Genomic DNA, 23340 nt, shown 5'->3' with positions numbered 1-23340 from the left:
CACTGGATACTTTAACCCACTGTGCTGGGTGGGAGCTGGGGGTTGGAACTCCGCAGTTGGATTGTTAACCCACTGCACCACAGTGGGAACTCCTACACTGTCTATTTTGTTGTTGGTGGTGGTGGTCTTTTTGCCTTTTCTAGGGCTGTTCTTGCGGCATATGGAGGTTCCCAGGCTAGGGGTCGAATCGGAGCTGTGGCCGCTGGCCTACTCCAGAGCCACAGCAATGCCAGATCCAAGCCACATCTTCGACCTACACACAGCTCATGGTAACACTGGATCTGTAACCCACTGAGCAAGGCCAGGGAATCGAACCCACAACCTCATGGTTCCTAGTCAGATTCGTAAACCACTGAGCCACGATGGGAACTCCTACACTGTCTATTTTTAATGTTCCTGGCCTACCAAGCAGGTTGCAGCTCCTCCTTGAGGCCATCTGTTGCAACCCCTGCCTTTCTCTTTACAAGTGTACCCTTATCGATTTACGAGTCTCCCCAAATATGGACAAGCCCTATCATCTAGGCAAAACATGATATTCCCTCTAAATCTGTCTTAGTCCTTTGTCCCTGCCATAACAAATGACCATAGACTTTATGCCTTGAAACAACACAAATTTCCTGCCTCACAGTTCATTCAGTAGGTCAGAAGTCCACTGTGAGTCTCAACCAGGTGTTGGCAGTGCTGCATTCTTTTATTTATTTTTTATATATTTATTTATTTTTGTCTTTTAGGGCCATACCAGCAACACATGGAAGTTCCAAGGCTAGGGGCGGAATTGGAGCTGCAGCTGCCAGCCTATGCTACAGCCATAGCAACTCCAGATCCGAGGCATGTCTGCGACCTACACCACAGCTCTCGGCAATGCTGGATCCTTAACCCACTGATCGAGGCCAGGGATTTAACCTGTGTCCTCATGGATGCTTGTTGGGTCTGTTACAGCTGAGCCAAGATGGGAACTCCTCTTCTAATTAAAAAAAAAATTTTTTTTGGGTCTCATCAGCAGTATGAGGAAGTTCCTGGACTCAGTATTGAACCCGGGCCACAGTAGTGGCCCGAGCCATGGCAGTGATAACACCGCCTCCTTAACACTCCAGGCCACCAGGGAACTCCAGCAGCACTGCATTCTTTCTGGAGGCTTTAGGGGAGAATAAATTTTTTGCCCCAGTCAGGTTGTTTCTCGAGGTGATGGCTAACTGTCCACTGTCCCCAGCTTCTGGAGGACGCCCACATGCCTTGGCTCAGAGTCCCCTTCCTCCGTCTTAAAGGCCAGTCATTGTGTGGTGGCCCCTCCATGCTTCCAATCTCTTCTGCCTCTATAGCTGTTGCATCTCCGTCTGACTCCTTGGCCTTCCTCTTCCACTTTCAAAGGTTCACATGATGATATGGAGTACAGGGGTTTAATCCAGAATAATCTCCCTAGGTTAAGGTACCTCACCTTAAATCCATTAACAAAGAGCTTTTTGCCAAAGGATGTAACATCGGAGTTCCCGTCGTGGCACAGTGGTTAACGAATCCGACTAGGAACCATGAGGTTGCGGGTTCGGTCCCTGCCCTTGCTTAGTGGGTTAACGATCTGGCGTTGCCGTGAGCTGTGGTGTAGGCTGCAGACATGGCTCGGATCCCACGTTACTGTGGCTCTGGTGTAGGCTGGTGGCTACAGCTCCGATTGGACCCCTAGCCTGGGAACCTCCATGTGCCGCGTGAGCAGCCCAAGAAATAGCAAAAAAAAAAAAAAAAAGATGTAACATCTTCACAGGTTTCAGTGTCTAGCTCATGGGCATCCATGTGAGGACGTTGGGTACCACCAAAGCTAGTCTAGTCGAAGTGCTAAAGTTGGCCAGGATTGGGGTGGAAATTTCTGAGGTCACGGTGTCTGCCCTCTGATGGGACCTTCTGAGCTCCTGACCTTGTGCATGTGTACTGGGAACCTGCTGCTAACAGAGCTGGGGTATTTCTATGCCCCATCCCTTAAGTGATGGAAAGAGCCCAGCCTGGCCCGGGCGAGGCCGGTGACCTAAATGCTCTGTGTGTACCTTCCCACTTAGGTGTGCAGCCTGCTGCTGAGGACCACCTGGGGTCTCCAACTCTGAACAAGCCACCTAACTCCTCAGCCTTGGTTTCTTCTTCTGCCGTGTGGGAGTCTCCAGGGCTTCCTCTGTTTAAGGCTCAGTGCCAGGCCATGTGGATGTAGCCATGATCAAGGCCGACCAGGTCTACCTCGCAAGGTGTTTACCCTGTAGTTCAAGGGAAAGTCAACTTTAAGCACAACTGTACAGAAATCCACAGGCTGCTTTCAAATGGGAGAAAGTGGTTTGAAGACTAAATCTTAGTAGTAAGTGATGCCATTGTTAGCAGGCCTCAGGTGGGGAGGAGGACTTGACAGAAAACCTCATCTAGGGAGGAAAGCTTTGTTAAGAGATGCAGCAGAGGAGTTCCTGTTGTGGCTCTGTGGAAACGGATCCGACTCATATCCATGAGAGTGTGAGTTTGATCCCTGGCCTCGCTCAGTGGGTTAAGGATCCAGCATTGCTGTGAGCTGTGGTGTAGGTTGCAGACGTGGCTCAGATCTGGCGTTGCCGTGGCTATGGCGTAGGTTGGCAGCTGTAGCTCTGATTTGATCCCTAGCCTGGGAACTTCCATATGCGGCGGGTGTGGCCCTAAAAAGCAAAACCAAAAAAAAAAAAAAAAAAGAAAAAAAAAAAAAAAGAGCTGCGGCAGAGAGCTGAGCAGCAGGAAGGCAACAGGCAGGCATGGAGAGCTCCAGGGAGAGACTGACCAGCTGTCATGGCCCTGAAGCAGGAATGTTTCCCAAGAGATCCGGGTGAGGGTGGTTATGAAGGAGGCTCAGAGCACAGAAAAGGACCAGGTGTTCCCTGCTCCTGAGAAGTAGAGAGAAACCCAGGGTCTAGTTTGGATTTAGTTTTTTGTTTCACAGTTGCTGGAAGAAACCTGCCTCTGTGCAAAAGCAGAAGTGAGGCTCTGAATTCCAGAGTCTTGGAGGTAAAGACAGGGCTGTTTCCTTAAATCCTTAAAAGCACTTCTCAGGGTTCCTTGTGGATTTCCAGGAAGCCCTTTTTTGGCTCATTTGAGAGTTTTTAAACTTAAAAACAGAACAATACGAACAACAAAAGCCTGTTGTCTGCTTAGTAGATCTGTTACTACTAAGCATTTAGTTCACATGTACTTGGCTGATTCTATTTGTTTCTCCCACTTTTTATCTTCTCATGGTTGCTTAGCGAAGATTTGTGCAGTAAACAATCTAAAAAAATTTCAAGAGACAGCGCTAATCAGGCATACACGGCCTATTTTGTGATTTTTTTTTATCCTTTTTAGAGGGGTATTATTTGGTGACAATTGAATTTCTTCTGTAAATGGAATATACCTTTATCTCCATTAATTTCATTAAACCCCTCTACTTCCCTTGCGTTTTAGGTTGACTATTGTTGTCACTTAGATAATGACTTTAAAGACCACTTAATTAGCAAAAGCAAGAAGAGAATGGATTACATACTATTATAATTTATAATCCATAATTATGAAATTAGATATTTTAATTATGCAAATTGGCGTGGTTTTTGAGCCGCATAGTCTAAAGCTGCAAAGCTCTTCGCAAATAATTATTCACACTCTCTTCTTTGTTCCCTTTATACTTTATTTGAAACCCTAGAACTTATTATCTAGATTTGTGCCATTCTTTGATGCTGCTGCTCCTTGCAGGCAGTTGCTGACTGGTTGCTTCTGCATCCCTGGCCCAGGACTGGCAGCTTGTTAGAGCTCGTTAAATATTTGCTGAATGGAATTAAAGTTGAAATACTCTATTAAAAATTTCACACAAACCTCCAGGGCCCTGCAATGATTTTGTTCTCACTGTAGCAATGTGCTTGCCTTTCAGACTTAATAAATATATTGGACCTTTCCCTCTAGGTGGAAACTAAAACGTTTTTATAAATCATATTTGGACTCCCTTACTGTTGGCTAATGGTTCATTTGGTCTGCCCTTGGGGTTGGGCATCGGGATCCACGTGAGGAGCTGTTTCTCTGGAACAAAGAGATTTTTACGGAGCTGCAAAGTGACCCTTTTGAATTGCTTGGGATTTGACTTCCTATTTTGAATATTGGAAATTTTGCTTCAGTGTCTAATGGAGAGGCCAATGTTTCCTCTGCCCACTGGAGAAAGATTTGGCTGCAGGTAGGTGAGTCGTGGCAGAATATGAGGAAAATTCTAACACAGTGCTCACAAACTCAAATGCTTCTCCAAACATTGTGAACTTTCCCTACTTTCTCTGAACCTACCACCCCTTTGCTCCCGTGTTCCAGCCACGGGGACCTTCTGTGGGTTCCCTGAATCACCAAGCCGGTTCCTATCTCAAGCCATTTTGTTGTTCTTGTTCTGGTCCATGCACAGGTTGGAAAAGAATTTCCTGGGTGTTCTTGTTGTGGTCAGTGGTAACGAATCTGATTAGTATCCATGAGGATGCAGGTCCAATCCCTGGCCCGGCTCAGTGGATTGAGGATCTGGCGTTGCCGTGAGCTATGGTGTAGGTTGAAGATTCAGCTTGGATCTGGCTTTGCGGTGGCTGTGGTGTAGGCGGGCAGGTGCAGCTCCAGTTCCACCCCTAGCCTGGGAACCTCCATATGCTGCGAGTGCGGCCCTAAAAAATAAAAAAATAAAAAAAAAATAAATGAATGAATTTCCAGACTCAGGGCCAGGTGAAAAGAATGATAAGTTTATTGAGACAAGAGATGCTGGTAGTGCAGCAGGACAACATTCTGATAATCAGGGAGAGCCAACCTCCAGGAGTGCATGGTCCTGTCTGTTTTTATAGCCCAGGGACAAAGGAGAGAGGGAAGGTCTCATGATACACTTGCTGGTTGGTTGGGAGACTTTTAAGGCTCCTATATGGGTGGGGTGAGGAGTGGGCCACATGCCTTTCCTAGTAGGGGGCAGGCGGGACTGGGGGAGGGGCTCAAGAACTCTGTAACAATTGCAGTGGGATGGAAGGGTGCCAGGGTTCTAGTAATTTTTATCCAGGCCAGAGGCTCTTTGAGGTTTTTTTTTTTTTTTGCTTTTTGTTTTTTTTCCTTTTTATGACCACACTTTTGGCATATGGAAGTTCCCAGGTTAGGGGTTGAATTGCAGCTGCAGCTGCCAGCCTATGCCACAGTCAGAGCAACACCAGATCCAAGCCGCACCTGCAGCCTACACCACAGCTTGTGGCAAGGCCAGGGATGGAACCCACATCCTCACAGACACCATGTCAGGTTCTTAACCTGCTGAGCCACAATGGGAACTCCCAAATAGCCAATATTTTATACTAACTATAAATAAAGTATAAACTTTAAAAATTATGAATCCCTATATTGTACTCCTCTGACCTATATAATATTGTACAGCAATTGTACGTCCATAAAAATAAAGAAATAAAGCAGCAGTTCTCAGTGTGGGCTCCAGGGGCTCCTGGAGTCCCCAAGACTCTTTTATCAGTATCATCAGCAGCATCAAATTGTTATTTTATTTTATTTTATTTTTTGTCTTTTGTCTTTTTGTCTTTTTGTTGTTGTTGTTGTTGTTGCTATTTCTTGGGCCGCTCCCGCGGCATATGGAGGTTCCCAGGCTAGGGGTTGAATCGGAGCTGTAGCCACCGGCCTACGCCAGAGCCACAGCAACTCGGGATCCGAGCCGAGTCTGCAACCCACACCACAGCTCACGGCAACGCCGGATCGTTAACCCACTGAGCAAGGGCAGGGACCGAACCCGCAACCTCATGGTTCCTAGTCGGATTCGTTAACCACTGCGCCACGACGGGAACTCCCAAATTGTTATTTTATTTTTCACTTTTGGCTTTTCATGTGTATACAGTGGACTTTTCCAGAAGCTACGTGATATATGATGCTGTAACTGAATGCAGAAACTGATATGACATTCCAACTGTCCTCTCTTAAGCGGGGTGTGAGATATTTTCAAAAATGCAAAACTGTGTCACTCTGATCACATTTTTTTTTTTTGGTTTTGAAACGTAATCTTTTTTTTGGCCTTGCTGGGGCATGTAGAAGTTCCTTGGCCAGAGATCAAACCTGAGCCAAAACAGTGACCCGAGCTGCTACAGTGGCAAGGCCAGATCTTTAACCCACTCTGCCACAAGGGAATCCCTGAAAAGTAGTCATTTTTAATTAAAAGATTATTTCTATTAACACTTAAAGGTTTATTGCTATTTTTTATTGAGTTAAGATATTTTTAAAAAATTTCTCCAAAACCTCTGCAATAACTTTCCAAACTTGAATTCCACTAAGGCACCAGGCAAGTCTCCAGAATTCTCTTTAGGATTTGTATGGTTCACCCCTCAGGCCAGCTCATCTTCATGTAGGATGTTTATTTCTCTCTGGAAACACAAGGCAGCGGGTCTCAAAGGTGCTGGCAACTTGGCAGTGCCTGGAGTTTGTCAATTCTCTGAGTCCCAGCCCAGATTGCCAGAGTTTATCCTGAAAACTGGGAGAGAGAAGGAAGATGATCTCACTGAGAAATAAAATGTTGCCTGCCGTGTCAGTAAACAGAAGATGTCACATGTCATCAGCGATTGCAGTCCCTTCCTAGGGTGACCGGTGAGACTTGAAGGAACTCAGGAAGGAAATGTCAACCAGAGTTAGACACTTGCCTTCGTGATTCACTGCAGCTGCCCACCCTCAACACCCCCTGAAAGGGCTCAGGGTGGAGACCAGGAGTGAGGCGCTCTGTGCTCTGGGGAATCTGGCAGAACAAGTCTTCAGACAGTTAGAGATTTTCAGAAGATTTGATGAGCCCAATTCTTGCATCTCCTCGTTTCTAGAAAAGCACTAAACTCCCTCCGCTTCTGCAGAGGTGACATCTGCTCCTCACGACTAAGAGTGACCTTCACGAGACCAGCAGCGACCTTCTGTAAAATGTGTGCTGGTTGCATGGACCTTCCCCTTCACCAAACTCACACATATACTGACATGTCCCCCCTACCTCTTTGGAGCGGTATCACAGAGCTCTCTGAAATGCTGCCTCCCGGGCTATAGTTACTCATTTTGCACCAAATAAAGCTTAACTCTCAACTTTTAAGTTGTGCATATTTTTTCCAGTCAACAGAAACAAAGAATACGTGCCATCCACCAGCCATCAGAATGTCTGTGGGGGAAAAAAAAAACACACAAAAAAAAACCAACAAAAAAACTACACACACACACACCCCTGGCCCCAGAGGGAATGATTTCACTGAGCCCAGACCTTGCATCTTCCAGTCCTCAGAACAGCGCTACATTCCTTTACGTGAGCTATCTGGGTTTCTGTTACTAACAGAACTCTTTTGTTCTGACCACCTGCCCTTGGTTTCAAAACTTCCACGTATCCCAGCTCCCCCCTCACCTCTTCAGAGCAGTTTTCTCAGGGTTACCTGAGATGCTGCCTCCCAGGCTTAAGTCTTCAGTTTTGTCCACCCAATAAAACTTCACTCTCAACTTTTAGGCTGTGCATTTTTTTTTAAGTCGATATCACAAAGGAAGTTTTCTGGGCTATTCATCCCAGACTTGGTAATGCAGCTTCTACAGATTCCCTCCCCGCCCCCCTTTTTCTGGCCTAGACATAATGCTGTTGGCAAGTCTTTTGAAGTGTTAATTGATCAACTTGTACCCGTTTGTGCTCCTGGCCAGTGATCATCGTGTGCCGGAATGAGGGGGAAAGAGGAGAACATTTGTGGTTTGATGAAAAATGATACTGGATATATTTGCTGACCATAAGATTTATCAAGGTCCTCAGCACCAAGTGTATGCTCTTTGTATGTAAATTTCTCATCTAATGGCTATTTCGGCAATTTCAATTAGAACGCAATGCACTGTAATAGTTGAGCTAAGATCCCCCCAAAATGAGACAGCTGGCAGATAAATGTGCATATGAAAACCTCGGCTCATTCTTGATTGCTTTAAGAAACTCCATCTCCGATCGCGAATCTCTGATCGCAGTGGTTGAGCTTGGTTAAAAATACTGCAGTTACTCAGAGTCTGGGAGGTAGGGAATGAACTTTCAGTGGCGAGGAAAGATCTAAGCCTTGTCTTATTAATAGCTCTTAGAAGGCAGCGCCAATGTGTGTTTTATCAGTGATTCCTCCAAAGACTGAAAAGTGCTGTCTGTGACTGAAGGGCAGATATTTTTGGAGTTAATTATAGCTAGTCACAGAGTAAAGAATCCTTATTCTTTGCTTTCTTGGTAAATGGGCTGACCCAAAAGATCGGGATTCAAGTGTGTTGCATGTCATTTTGTTATGTAATTAATGAGTTACAAAATTTAGTTCGGTAATTAATGTCAGGAGAGGAAAGAGCAGCCAGGGGCTGCCTCCTCTTTTGAAGTATTGATCGTGCTCCATACTACATCATTAATAGGTTTTCCTTGCCGTAGCCGAACTATTCATAGTAACGGTGGTGGAGGAACAGAATGTGATAGGCGCACTTTTAGCGAGGGCAGCGTATAACTCAAAGCGCCTTCTGTTGTCATCATGTGTTTTCATCTCTCCTTCCTCCTCCTTCTTCAAGTCACCAGATTGTGAATTGCCTTAGAATTTGTTTCGGTGCTCCTGGAGAGAAGAGATATCTGATCTTTTTAATTTCAGTGGATAAAAAAAAAAAAATCTCAGAATTTTGTGATTATCTTAACCCAACATACACTGCTCATGCCTATCAGAAATGCTTTCACTGCAAGTAAGAGAAAACTCAAATAGCCTAACCTACTTAAGATCGTGCTCTCTTTTGCTTGCTTAGCAAGGCATCCGGATCTAGGCAGCTGCTAGTGTCAGTGTTTCAGAAATATTAGACCTGTGGTCTATGTGCTGGGCTCTGACTTACCCTTATGATCATTGAATGGCTGCTGGAGTCCCAGGCATCACAGCCATATTCAAGGCAGGAAGTAGCATGGAAAGAGCCAAACCCTGATGTTTGTCTCATTTACCTGGAAAAGTAAGCTGTCCCAGAAGCCTCCAGCAAGTGCCTGATTTTATCTCATTGGTCAGAGCTACTTCACATCAGCATCTGGCAAAACGCTCAATTATCCAGAAGCAGTGGGCCTCTCGGGCTCACTCTGAGGAGTTAAGCCAGCCGTGACCAGGAATACCGCACGTGATGGGCACCAAAGCTGAAGGCTGGAGATAGGGTGATGATGGAGACAAACATTGTCCTTGATGTTCTAGAAATCAGAGATTTTTGAGGGATGCCAATATTAATGAGTTTTTTTTTTTTCTTTTTAGGGCTGCACCTGCACCATATGGAGGTTCCAGGCTAGGAGTAAAATTGGAGCTACAGCTGCCAGCCTACATCGCAGCCACAGCAGCGCAAGATCCGACCCGCGTCTGTGACCTACACCACAGTTCACGGCAATGCCAGATCCTGAACCCACTGAGTGAGGCCGGGGATGGAACCCGCAACCTCATGGTTCCTAGTCCGATTCATTTCCATTGTGCCACAATGCGAACTCCAGAGGGACGCCAATAATTAAATAACCAAGTAGATGATGAAGTGTTTAACAGCTTGTTCTTAATCACACAGTGACAGCAAAGAGGGAGATCAGAACCCTATGGAAACACAGAAGAGGGCTTTCGGAGGGAGTTGATTGTTCAAGGATAATCAAAAGGAAACTGGTGCATTTAGGTCATGTCCAGAGACCTCTGTACATCGAGGAGGATGATAATTCAACCAATGGCTGCTTTGATGACAAAAGTGGTGCCATTGGGAGGGATTCAGCCCATTTAAACACAGGCTCTGGAACATTCTAAATTGCCCTTTAGGCGGCAAGACTGCATGGCTGAAAAGAAAGGTCCAATGTGACACTTCTGTTCATGGCTCATGAACTTTGGTTTCTAGAACATGATGGTGATGAGAAAGAGAGGTTGGAGGAGGTAGAAGGGCTGGTGATTTATCAAGACACATCCTACACCAGGACCAGAGGGGATGATGTAAGAGTCTGTTTAAAGACCTACAGGGAAAAGTTTCCAGCAGAATTTGGAAAGTACCTTAGGAAGACGAAACATCCCTTGGAAAAGTTTAATTAAATCAGTGGGTGTTTGGACTTGCCAGCTCCCACACAAGAGCATTGATTTATGGCCTGAAGCACCTTTAAGAGTTGCCAGGAGAATCCTATGGCCCAGAAGTCTCTCTCCCAGTGCTCTTCAGAAGACTTTAAATTCTGCCGCTGAAGGTTTATTTCTTAGAGTCTTTGAGGTGTTTCGACCTTGACAAATCTCTTTCCTACTTTATTTTTTTTATCTTGTTTCATTTTATTTATTTTTATTTTTATTTGCTTTTTTCCTTTCTTTATTACGCAGTGGATTTTATTACATTTATAGTTGTAAAACGATCATCACAACCAAATTTTATAGCATTTCCATCCCAAACCCCCAGTACACCCCCCCACCCCCAAACCTGTCTCATTTGGAAACCATAAGTTTTCCAAAGTCTGTGAGTCACTATTCTGCAAAGAAGTTCATTGCATCCTTTTTTTAGATTCCACATGTAAGTGATAGCATTTGATGTTGGTTTTTCACCATCTAACTGACTTCACTTCGCATGATAATTTCTAGGTACATCCATGTTGCTGCAAATGTCATTATTTCTTTTCTTTCAACGGCTGAGTAATATTCCATTGTGTATATGGAACACATCTTCTTTATCCACTCCTTTGTAGATGGACATTTAGGTTGTTTCAAGGTCTTGGCTATCGTATACAGTGCTGCAATGAACAGTGGAATACACGTATCTTTTCGAGTCATGGTTTTCTTTGGACAGATGCCCAGGAGTGGGATTTTATTGGTTTTTAGGGCTGCACCCAGGGCATATGTACGTTTCCAGGCCAGGGGTCACATCAGAGCTACAGCTGCCAGTCTACACCACAGCCGCAGCAACACAGGATCTGAGCTGCCTCTTCAACCCATACCGCAGCTCATGGCAAGGCCAGATAAAATCGGACTGCCCGAAGTGGTGCAATGGGATCGGTGGCATTTTGTGAGCACTGGGACCCAGGTTTGATCCCTGGCCTGGCACAGTGGGTTGCAGATCCAGTGTTGCCTCAGCTGTGGCCTAAGTTGCAACTGTGGCTTAGATCTGATCCCTGGCCTGGAAACTCCAGATGCCGAGGGGTGCCCCCCCAATATATATATATATATATATATATATATATATATATATATAAATGAGAGATACAAAGATGAGAAATAATAAATTAAAGGAAAAATCCTGGAGTAATCATTTCCAGGTTGATAACTGGAGAGTTGGATCCAGCAGTTGGTGTGTGAATGGCATTATTTTCCCAAGAAGGTTTGATTTCCAGGTTAACGGGGGTAACGGGGGCCGGTGTTTGGTATAATGTCTCCACTCTAGGCTGAGAGCTCCCTTTTATTCTTTCACATGCCAGTTTCCTGCTTTGTGTCATTCCTTTGGATGTATCTGAGACCAAGGATACCTAGAGCTTCACTGGACGTTTCTGGTGAGCCCGCAGGCCTCTGGGAAGCAGAGTGGGGTCTGGTACCTTCACAGCCAAGCAGGTGCTGACCCTCTGCTACATTAGCTCCTATCCTGGGAGAACTCAGTGTGCCCTTTGGGGGTGACCTACTCTTAGTTAAGGCACAGCAGGTGGAGGGGTGCTTTGCTACCTTGCAGTATGTCATTGAGGAGACATTCTGGTTAGGAGCAATGCCAGGATTGTTTTAGGAGTGGGGGTAAAAGTGAGACACAGATTTTGGAACTCTGTGAACTAACCAAAACTTTGAGCAAGAAGAGTAACAGTTACTGAAGAAAATCTAGGTAAGAATCTGTTGTGGTATTTTATCTTGGTCCCATCTTCACACCCTAGATTGGCAATGGCTTTGAAGATACAGCTCCCATTGCCCATTTAGGTATCTGTACCAGAATGGACTTTATTTACAAATAATTGTGGTTTTATCCTTGTTTTTCAATAAATGTATCCATTTAATGTAAAAAAAAAAAAAAAAAAAAAAAAAGTGAGACACAGTCCAGGCTCTTGCTTCTTAAAGGTGGCAACCTCTGGTTTCTTGGACTCTTGCTCTGGAAAATGAGATTTGAAAACTTTGCACTGAGGAGTGATGGACTGTGGACAGGTCTCCCAAGGATGGTGTGGATCTGCTGTGTCCTCCCCATGGTGTGGTCAGCTCAGCCCACCTCTCATTCAGTCCCCTAGGTGGTGCCATCTCCTGGGCTTGCGTGGCCCCTGCAATCTCTCAGACCTTCCCACCTTGAAGGGACCCTTCCACCTCGAGGGGACCCTTCCTCCATCTCCAGGGTATGAACCAGCCCCGCAGATCCCATCCACTCCTGTCAGACATGTCTGTCTCATCTCCATCACTTTTATTTATTTATTTTTTTATTGGCCAGCACCTGCAGCATTTGGATGTTCCCAGGCCAGCAGGTGAACCTGCACCACAACAGTGATTCCCAGGCTACTGCAGTGGTGCCAGATGCTTAACCACTAGGCCACCAGGGAACTCCCCACCTTCCTGAAGCAGAGAGGGGTCTGGTTCCCAACAAGATTAAATGGAAAACACACGTGGCAAAATGCTGGGGCTCGGACTTCAGAGTGTTGGTAAATAAAAGGATACTTAGTTTTCAAAGACAAAGCATTCTAGATCACCTTGTGCATAACTCCAGAGAAAACAAGGGACAGAAGACTGCCTTTCCCCAGGGCCCAATTCTTACCTCACAGTTCATGGTCTATTTAAGACTCAAAGCTGTTTGGGTAGATTTTCTGATTATACTGAAGGCATAGGAATGGAGACCTGGCTGGGAAAAGCAGCGGCAAAGACCAGTGGGAAGTCCTGGGAAATAGAAACGAACTGCAGTTAGAGGACACCTTCCTTAAGTGTAGCCCAGACACTGAGAACAGCTGAAGCCCTCAAGGTGGCAGGAAGTGCCTGCGAGACCCAATAGCAAAATAATGAATCACTGTGCTTTTACAGCCTGGTGCTCCACAGCGGAATAGGGGATGTGCCCTGTTTAGCTCATCAGCACAGCTCAGTCCTGCAGCTCCGGAGTATCTCCGTTGCAGATGTGTGAGCCTTTTATTCTTTGTGCCTTTTGTATCCATATGACCTAGTTAGATTTAAGGTGGTGAGAGTTACAAGGGTTCACATTTGTCATAGGAAAGATTTTGATAGCAATACACACACACACACACACACACACACACACACACACACACACACATTTTGGTCTTTTTAGGGCTGAACCTGTGGTGTATGGAAATTCCCAGGCTAGGGGTCAAATCAGAGTGGCAGCTACTGGCCTACACCACAGCCACAGCAACGCCAGATCCAAATTTCCTCTGCAACCTACACCACAGCTCACGGCAGTGCTGCATCCTTGACCCACTGAGCGAGGCCAGGGATCAAACCTACATCCTCCATGGATATTATTTGGGTTTGTTACCTCTGAGCCATGTCAGGAACTCCTTGCTAACAATGTTTTAAAAAGATTTTTATTAAAGTCTAGTTGGTTTACAATGTTGTGCTAATTTCTGCTGTATAGCAAAGTGACCCAGTCATATATATACATTCCCTTTCTCTTGTATTATCTTCCATCATGGTCTATCCCAAGAGACTGGATAGAGTTCCATGGGCTATACAATAGGACTTCATGATAGCAATATTTTTTTTTTTTACTGTATCCTTCTTGTTATTATTACTAGATTTTGCCGTACAGAGTTGAGGACTGAAATAAGTAGATGCAAACTATTGCATTTGGAAAGATAAGCAATGAGGTCCTGCTGTACAGCACAGGGAAATATATCCAACCACTTGTGATGGTACATGATGGATGATATTATAAGAAAAAGAATGTATCTATATGCATGACTGGGTCACTTTGCTGTACAGCAGAAATTGATGCAACATTGTAAATCAACTATAACAAAATAATTTTAAAAACTAAAAAAATAAATGATGCTGTAAGGGGGAAAATGAAGTAGAGAAATCAGAAATATTCAGAGAGTCGAGAGCAAGATGTCCATTTTTACATGCGAAGTTGGAGTGGCGCTGGCTATGGAGTCCTTGGCCTTTTGTGTTTAAATGAGTCACCTTGCATCTTGAATTCCTGGGTACATCCTGGCTCTTCACTGAGGCTGAAAACATCTCATGACTTCAGAATAGTAACCCAGGTGGGCTTAGCGTTTGTGGTTGGCATCCTTTCTTCTCTGTCTTGAAAGTCGTTCTTGGAGGTGATGGGGCTCACCCGGAAGCAGAAAAAAAGGTCATTGACAGAGCTTTGCATCAGTGAATCCAACAGGCAAAACAAGTTGTGGTCCTTGTTGCAAATACCATCTTCTGAATCCACTTGTCTTTCCTATTCATTGAACACACATCTCCCAGGGGCTACTTAAGTGGTCAGATCAGTGGGCCCCTCTGGACAAGGCCGTCCTCTGTTTTCAAATCACTGTCCACTCACAGGGCGTTCAGTTTGGGGTTTGGTGCTCATCTCCATCTATTTTATTACAATCTGTGATCTGCTTTCTCTAGACCATAAAGACTTTTAAATTCCCAGTGGTGGAGACAAAGTGATGATCATTAAACTATTTTGCATGAATGAATGAATAAGGAGTTGCTTCATGGGCTAGAGCTTGCCTTTTCCAGGGGTGTTAAACCAAGACACTACATACTTGGAAGACTGGAGCAGCTGTTCAGAGCTGTCTTCTGCTTCCTTTTCAAGTTTAATTTCAAAGTGGCCAAGCAATCTAATGCCTTATATTTTAAGATCTATATCCTGGTCAGCATTCATTACAGCTACCGAAAGAGACTAGGCATCTGCCACCCCATTTAAACTGTGATACTTCTGGAAATCTCTTTTGGCTGAACAGTTTCAAAACTCAAGTGAAAAAATACATGGGAAAGAGCCCTTACTTCTGTAGCTTACTTTCAATTACTTACATAAGATAGAATGCCTACTTAACAGTGGCTGAAATGGTAGGGTTGTTTTTTGTTTTTGTTTTTGTTTTTTTAATCTCTTATAATAAGTCCAGAGTTAGTTCCATGGTTGGTTAATTCTGAGGCAAATTGTGTCACCCAGAGGCTTTCTTTAGCTTTCCATTCAACCACATCAGTAGGCTGATCCTTTATGATCTCAAGATTGCTGCAGAGCTTCCAGCCATCACAAACACATGGCTGTTTCAGCAGGAGGAGACCTTGTCTTCATGCATTTTGTTTTAACCATGGAAGTAAACATCCTTTTATCTAACATCTAGCTGCTTTATTGTTGATGAACGTTCTGCTATTCTGGCCTCGATTTTTTTTTTTTTTTTTTTTTTGCTTTCTAGGCCCACACCCCCAGCATATGGAGGTTCCCAGGCTAGGGGGTCCAATCGGAGCTACAGCTGCTGACCTACGCCAGCCACAGTGACATCATATCCGAGCTGAGTCTGTGACCTACACCACAGCTCATGGCAACGCCGGATCCTTAACCCATTGAGTGAGGCCAGGGATCGAACCCTCAACCTCATGGTTTCTGGTTGGATGAGTTACCACCGTGCCACCATGGGAACACCCAGAAAAATTTATTTAAAGGCAGAAAACATTAGAATTATGGTTGACTTTTGGCTCCCTTCCTGTAAGGAACTAAGCCTTTTATCGCAGTGTAAAGGGCCATTCTGGACACATGCTGGGAGGTAGCACTGGGAAGCACTTGTAAGAGCTGGGAAGAGGTCACAGGCCATTCCCACAGTTGCTGGCAACCCAAGTCAATTTGCAAAGGCCACCACACCAGGAGATTATACCCTACTGTCTCTTTTTTCTGGCTGTTTATTTCCCATGCTACTTTGATATCAGGCAGAACAGATGAGACAATGAAGATACACAAACATTTGGGTTAGGAGGTTTGTTACATAAATGATCCAAAGACGGCTCCTCTATATTGGTGCCCTGTCATTTACTTCTTCACCAGCAGGCTGAAACCCATGAGCTAAAAAGCCTGTTGGTCCCTGAATCAGATTTCTGTATGTTCATTTGTTTTAGATATAACCCAAATACACAGAATCTTTGAGCCACTTGGCATAACTCACAAAACTGCAGTCAACATCTGCGAGCCATGGATATGCTCCCAAGCCATTGCTGCCCTGAGGAGCTCTTTGATTCGGATTCCCCACGTGGCACTGAGAGACCTCACCCAGAAGTGTGAGGTCCTCTGCAGCTCCCCTTCCCCTCAGACTTCTCCTTCTGGCTGGTGGGCAGGAAGGTCTCATGCTGTGAGGGACTTTGCCCACCTGCAATCCTCTCCAAGCAGCACCCAGAGCAATTCACTTGTGTGCTGCTGCCATCTTGGGCTTATATATGGATCAGCCCCTAAAGGCCTAGAACCCCCTACAGAGATAGATGCAGAGTTACAGAGCACAAGGCTTTGTTATGGTCCCTTTTTGATGAACTATTGACGGGGCTCTGCTGAGAAGTTCGCCCTTCATCTGTTGCACGCTCTCCTCCCAGACACCTCCCAAGACTCACCAGGCTTATAACTTACTTCCATCATGACCATGAACTTGGGTCAGTGTGCTGGTGACCCTGCAGTTCAGGTAGATGGAGACTCGTTCCACATTTGGGTAAAGCTTCAACACTGTTCTTGGCTCACAACGCTCTGGAGGTGGTGGTACTGCAAACAGTCCATAGCTGTCTCCTTGTCTTTGGGTTCTTTCAGTGCCTCACCAGCCAAGAGTTAACCTGCAAGATCCTTGAAAACTTGTTCGTTTTCTTTTCTCCTTAAATCAAACCCATAGTTCCTCCTCTAGTACAGTCTGCCTTGTTCTTGGACAGGAGCACTCAGCCATGTCTCCATTTCCACCTGTCCACCTTATAGCCACAAGCTGACAGTGAAACAGCAGTTGCAAGGTGATTCCAAAGCTTCTTTGGGGCCAGTGTTATTTGTCAGTGTTTTCATTGGCATAGGGCTTGAAGGCAACTTCTGTTAGGGTCAAGCTGCTTGCTTCTCACCTGCAAGTTATTCACCCAGAAAGAACTGGACAGTTATTTCAATAAAATCAATTTAGATCTCTTTCAGAAGACCTTCACGTTACCAGTAATTTAAAAAGCTGTACTGGAGTTCCCTGGTGACCTGGTGGTTAAGGACTTGGTGTTGTCACTGCTGTGGTGTGGGTTTGATCCCTGGCCTGGGAAATTCCACAAGCCACAGCCTCAGCCAAAAAAAATTTTTTTTAATTAAAAAATAAAAGCCTTAGAAGTAAATGAACAATAAACATATATATATATATAATATATATATATTGTATATATATAAAAGGCTGTACACACCACATTGCAAGTCAACTATACTTTAATTAAAAAGAGGAAAAAAGTCTGTCCTGATGGGAAAGGTAAACAGCATTGATGTGAAACCAGTGGAACTCATGACCTTAGGGTATTCTAGGCTGGGGAAGAGACGGGTTAAGCTTGTGTAGATGCAAAGGTGATGGAGGGGCTGACTCAAGCTTTCTTTGGACTCAGAATATCTGTTGTCTCCTTGGTAGCGTCATGTACCTCTTTAGCTTTTGGATTTGGAGGAAAAGCAGAAGTTAGAGGTGGCCTAAAAGATGATTATGCTGCTTGTCTCAAGTTGATGTTGTGACTTTTTGTAAATGCCCTTCAACAGACAAACCTCCCAGCATCCTGGGTCATTCTTCCATCCCTACCATCTAGCCTAGAGGCTGGTCCAGACAAGGTGCTCAGTGATCATTGAAGAATTAACCACGGTCTGTTTTTCAGAATTAAATGCAGTCTAAGTATATCTCTGCCATCCTTCATATTTTACGGCCTGCTGTACACTGGGTCATTTTGCTGTTGCTCTAATATCTTCTTGTATAAAGCAGTCAATTGCCCTGAGTGTGGCTCAGAATATATTGCTCATTAAATTGGGTTCCAGACAAGACTGCAAGGGTATTAGCCTGATGTTCTAAAGTAGCACGAAGCCTCAAGGGCATATAGTGTGATTATTCATTAGCTAAATAACACATACACACAATGGCTTAATTATAGTATTTTGCAGCGAAACAAAATCGTGGTGATTTCCACATCAGAGTGTCTCATTAATGAGATTTGCTAACTGTTATTGGCAGTATTCTGAAATGCCCTTTTGTTTTCAGTCGTTTCCTAAATGGCTAATGTCCTTTGTGGGAGAAGAAGTTTCCTGAAACCTCTCCTAGGGGTGAAATGTTAGTGATTCAGAAAATCCTGAATGTTAATTTCTTCCCCTGTAGCAAGATAAAAAATGCAAAAATTAAATGCATATGTGACCTCTCTCTGTGTCTCCACATCATGAGCACTGAAGTTATGGCCAGCATCAGGGCTCCAAATGAAAGAAAGAACCCAAGTGTGAGGATTCTTTCACCAAGAGGTCACAATCACAAGCATATTACAGGCTGAGTGTCATGCCTTTGTATCCCTTCCCTGTCACATGTCACCTGTGTAACTCTGGTCAGGATGCTTAACATTTCTGGGCCCCTGTCTGCTCATCGGTAACACAACTAGGTTCATTGACGGAGTCAACAAATATTTCTTGACTGTTCCAGACTCTTCTAGGCACTAGGAATATAGCAGCAAACAGGATTAGACAGGGTTCCTGATTTCCAGGAGCTTGTATTCTAGTAGAAAAGAAAGATAAGAAGCTTGTAACTGAAGACACCTGAGTTAGTTCGAGCTAGGTATGACTTTAGTATGCAAATGAAATTGGGTAATTCCATTGAGAAATACTTGGGGTTCCTACAGTGAGAAAGATGGCCAGGGAAGTTTGCTTGAGGATGCTGGCCTACTAGCAGGAATTTGAACCATCAGGAGTCGGATTTTGAGGTTTTGGAAGAAGACTCTTCCTGGATATGGGAATAACGAAGAACCCTGGAGAGGTGTTCTTTGAGCTCTTAAAGTGACATCAAGCAATCAAAATTCAATGGTTTCTACGCAGGGCATTTTAAAATAGTGTCTCATCTTTTCCCCAGATGAGTCAGCGATATCCTACATTATCCATTTCCATGGGTCTTACTTCTTTGTCTTTATCTGGGCTTAGCTTTTTCATTCTGAGGTGTGTGTGCACACGTGCACGCATGCCTGCCCAGGCGTTACAAGTACAATTTCCTGGACTGCATGTACGCCATTCTTTAGCTGGCAAATCCACCCATCTTAGTTACTCATTCTGACCAGAACAAGAAGAGTCTTCCAGTGAAATCTTCTTTTAGATTTCCATTTCTTTATTTCCTCCTAGTAACTTGGGATGGATGGAATTTAAGGGATGTCCTTTCCGTATTATATTGAGTCAGTTCTGAATGCGACACAAGCAAAACTTGGTTTCTGATTCCTCATTGTTTCAGACCCGATTGCTCGCTGAGCAGTTCTCTCTGCTTGCCCACCCATGTTTCGTGAAGCTGTGTTGGCCCCTTCAGGGCCCATGCTGGCTCATTCCACTGGCTAATCCTGATCTTTGGAGGCACGTGAAAGAGTGTGTGGAACGTTGTGTGCACAAGTCAGAAAGAGCTCCCCCTTTCATCCTGACTGTTCAACCACGAGCCCTCTAATACCACACAGTTCGTTAGTTCATTGACTGATCCACTCATTCATTTATACATTTATTTATTTGTTTTTCTCCTTTTTAAAAAAATTAAAGATAGTTGATTTACAGTATTTTGCCAATTTCTGCTGTACAGCCAAGTGACCCAGTAACACATATAAATACATTCCCTTTCTTATATTATCTTTCATCACAGCCTAGCCCGAGATTGGATATAATTCCCTGTGCTATACAGCAGGACCTCATTGCTGTGGGGTTAGTCATATTTTAATCAGCTTTTACAATATGAAAATTTGTTGTGAGTTGTTTTCAAAATCTAAAGTAAACATTTATTTCTATGCCTGATTTTTTTTTTCTTTCACTTTTTAGAGCTGCACTCACGGCATATGAAAGTTCCCAGGCTAGGGGTTGAATCAGAACTGCAGCTGCCAGCCTGCACCACAGCCACAGCAACACTAGATCTGAGCCTCATCTGCGCAATCTACACCATGGCCACAGCAATGCCGGATCCTTCACCCACTGAGTGAGGCCAGGGATCGAACCTGCACCCTCAAGGATAGTAGTTGGATTCATTTCTGCTATATCACAGTAGGAACTCCATCCATGCCTAATTTTGTATTCATACTTATATATTATTTTTCTGACAGAACACCCTACCCCCTAAAAATGTATAAACTCAGGCCTGTAAAAGCTGGATTTGCCCTTCCTGTGACTACTTGCTCTCTGGGTAGGATGCACTCAGCGTAGAACTATGAGATGGGCAGAAGTTCTCTCTTGCTTCCCTGAGCTGCTCAGAGCAGGCTTTGGCAAGCCTAGCAGAATGACAGGTGTGACCAGCAAAGCCCAAAAAACCATTCAAAGCAGCAGGTCTTTTCTGAGAGGCCTCAGGGGGAGACTGAAGCATTCTCGGAGCAGAACGGACCATCTCCTGTTTCTTCCATCTTTAGGGAATCCTGGTGTGGACCAGGCGAGAGAGGAAGCAGCCTGTTGCCCTGGGATCATGGGTCATCCCTGACAGGTGACCTTCCAGTGATGAGCCGGGGATCTTGAGCAAACGATTCCTGAACCCCACCCTCCACCAGTGCTATACGAGGTGGGGGGATGGTAACAATCTCCTCCGTAGGATGATGGTTGTAGGATTGTGGTGTGATAAATCTCACAAAGGGATGCGTTCTTTCCCCCCCACGCCCTGGCCCCAGTGTTGTCAAGGATCTTTTTTTCTCTTCCTCCCTCCTTTCCTGACCATTGACTTAAAATAGCTGCCCTGACAAATGACTGTGTAGCTACTGACACTTCTTTCTACTGCATCTTTTTCATGGCATTTGTCACTTCCAGACCCTGGAGGCCTGGGTGTGCTTAGATTTCCTTGCTCCACAGGAAAGCAACCTCGGTAAGAGCCAGGGCTGTTTCCTTCACTGCTGTATTCTAGAACCATCAATGTTTGTGAATGAATGAGCCTGAACTTCAGACCCCATTATGTTTCATGGTGGTATGGCTGGCTGATGCCCTGTGGGAGGGCTGGACTGCAGAGCAATAATTAATAGAAATTATCTCACAGATAATTATTACATTCTTTTTTTTTTTTTTTTGCTTTTTGCCCCAGCTTTGTTGAGATATAATTGGCATACCAGTTAAGTTTAAAGTGTACAACACAATGACTATTTTCTGTTTTTTAATCGAAGTGTAGTTGATTTACAATGTTGTGTTAGTTTCAGGTATATGGAAAAGTGACTCAGTTATACATGCATTCTTTCTCAGATTTTTTTTCCCACTATAGGTTATTATAAGATATTGAATATAGTTCCCTGTGCTATACAGTAGATCCTTGTTGGTTATCTATTTTATACATAGTAGTGTATCTGTTAATCCTGAACTCCTAACTTATCCTCTTCCCCTTTGGCATTCATAGGTTTTTTTTTTTCCATGTCTGTGAGTCTGTTTCCGTTTTGTAAGTTTCTATCATTGTTTTAGATTCTACCTATAGCAATATCATATGTGATATGTAATATGATAGGCTATCACATTATGCTATCATATATGCTAGCATATGATATGATATGCTATCATATTATGATATGTGATAAGATACAACACAGTGATTTTATGTATGTATATATTGAGAAATGGTTACTGCAGTATAGTGTTTAACACATATATCTTGACATCATCACAGTTTTTTTGTATGTGGCAATAACTTTTACAATCCACTCTCAAATATATAATGCAACATTGTTAGCTGAATGTTACATGCCCAGCCCGCATGCTGTTATAACCAGAAGTTTGTACCTTTAGCGCCCTTCAGCCATTTCTGTCCCCACCACCTCCTCCCCGCTGACATCCACCTGTCTGTTCCCTGGTCTATAGATTCTTAGATTTCTATAGATTGGTTTTTATAGATTCTATGTATAAGTGGAATTATCTAGCCCAGAGAAGGCAGGAAATCCTGCCGTTTGCTACAACTTGGATACACGCTTTGTTTTTTTTTTTTGCTTTTGTTTCTCTTTCTTGTCATTGGTTTTGCTGATGAAGTCAGGTCAGGCATGTGGATCTGTGGTAGGAGCTCTAACAACCTTCCTTAACTTATTTCATGAAAACTGCCAACGAAACTTAATAAAGTCACATTTCTGATAAATGGGTTTCTTAACAACTTCCATAAAAAGGAATGAGTTTAATTGCCTCAACTTAAAGAGGGGAAATTTAAGGGGCTAGGATCTAATACATTTGCAGTAATTTATTCCTGCCCTGTGAATTAAAAGCATAAAACAACTCGCTTGATCATCCCTTGAGAGACTAAGAAATGAGAACCAGATTTTTTTTAATTGAAAATTGATATAATTAGAAGTTATTAACTTTTTCTCACACTCCGACATCATGGAATAAGTAAGCCACAGGGGACCTGTCCTTCCAAATAATTAAATTTCCAAATTAGATTTTTGGTTTCAGAATGATCTGATATAATCATTTCATTAAGTTGAAGTATAAAACTGAATATTTGGAGGTCTGTTTCCTGTTTTTATTTCCCTCCCTGTAATTTTGGGAGCTCCATGCACCCAGGCATTACTAGGTGCTACTATTACTGAGTAGAAATTTGAAGTATTTATCATTTACAGGTGGGAAACCTGATGCACTGAAAGTTGCAGTTACTAACAGCCTTGGGGTTTGAATTCATGTTCTTAGGTTATTCCCTACACTGTTCTGACAAAGAAATACATAAGCAAGTAGGAAGATAGAGAATGGTTATTCAGCTAAACCTCAGGCATTAAGAACCAGGATCCTTGAAAAGGGCTGAATGGAGTGGGCCTTGGCATTCCAGACTAATTCTTCAGGTTGCATTATAGCCAAAAATGTGGTCTCTATACGCTGGCACCAATTAAGTCTCAGAGACAGATTTTTTGAGGAAGAGAAAGAATAGCTTCATTGCTTTGCCAGGCAAAGGAGGCCATAGCAGGCCAACGCCCTTAAAACTGCATCCTCTCCTTAGAGGGGATAGCAAAGGGTTTTATAGATTTAACTCAGAATACAGTTTTTTTTTTTATTTTTTATTTTTTTGTCTTTTTGCCATTTCTTGGGCCTCTCCCATGGCATATGGAGGTTCCCAGGCTAGGGGTCGAATCGCAGCTGTAGCCACTGGCCTACGCCAGAGCCACAGCAACGTGGGATCCGAGCTTCGTCTGCAACCCACACCACAGCTCACGGCAACGCTGGATCCTTAACCCACTGAGCAAGGCCAGGGATCAAACCCGCAATCTCATGGTTCCCAGTCGGATTCGTTAACCACTGCGCCACGACGGGAACTCCAGAATA

General features: G+C 44.0%; 1 protein-coding gene and 1 long non-coding RNA gene across 8 annotated transcripts in view; one reads left to right on the top strand and one right to left on the bottom strand.

The window, feature by feature from the left end:
- The window catches only part of DHX37 (DEAH-box helicase 37), a 978033-nt gene that overhangs the window by 796266 nt on the left and 158427 nt on the right, over positions 1–23340 (bottom strand). The gene's annotated exons all lie outside the window — the stretch shown is intronic.
- LOC106505915 (uncharacterized) overlaps positions 1–23340 on the top strand; it is a 189642-nt gene that overhangs the window by 10060 nt on the left and 156242 nt on the right. The gene's annotated exons all lie outside the window — the stretch shown is intronic.

Source organism: Sus scrofa, chromosome 14, assembly GCF_054392235.1.
Source record: "Sus scrofa isolate SSC_HxYL_T2T_F1_AM1 chromosome 14, Sscrofa_HxYL_maternal_Yorkshire_Landrace_v2.0, whole genome shotgun sequence".
NCBI classification, from domain to species: domain Eukaryota; kingdom Metazoa; phylum Chordata; class Mammalia; order Artiodactyla; family Suidae; genus Sus; species Sus scrofa.
Note: the sequence above shows the minus strand (reverse complement) of the source record. Positions and strands in the feature narration are given on the sequence as shown.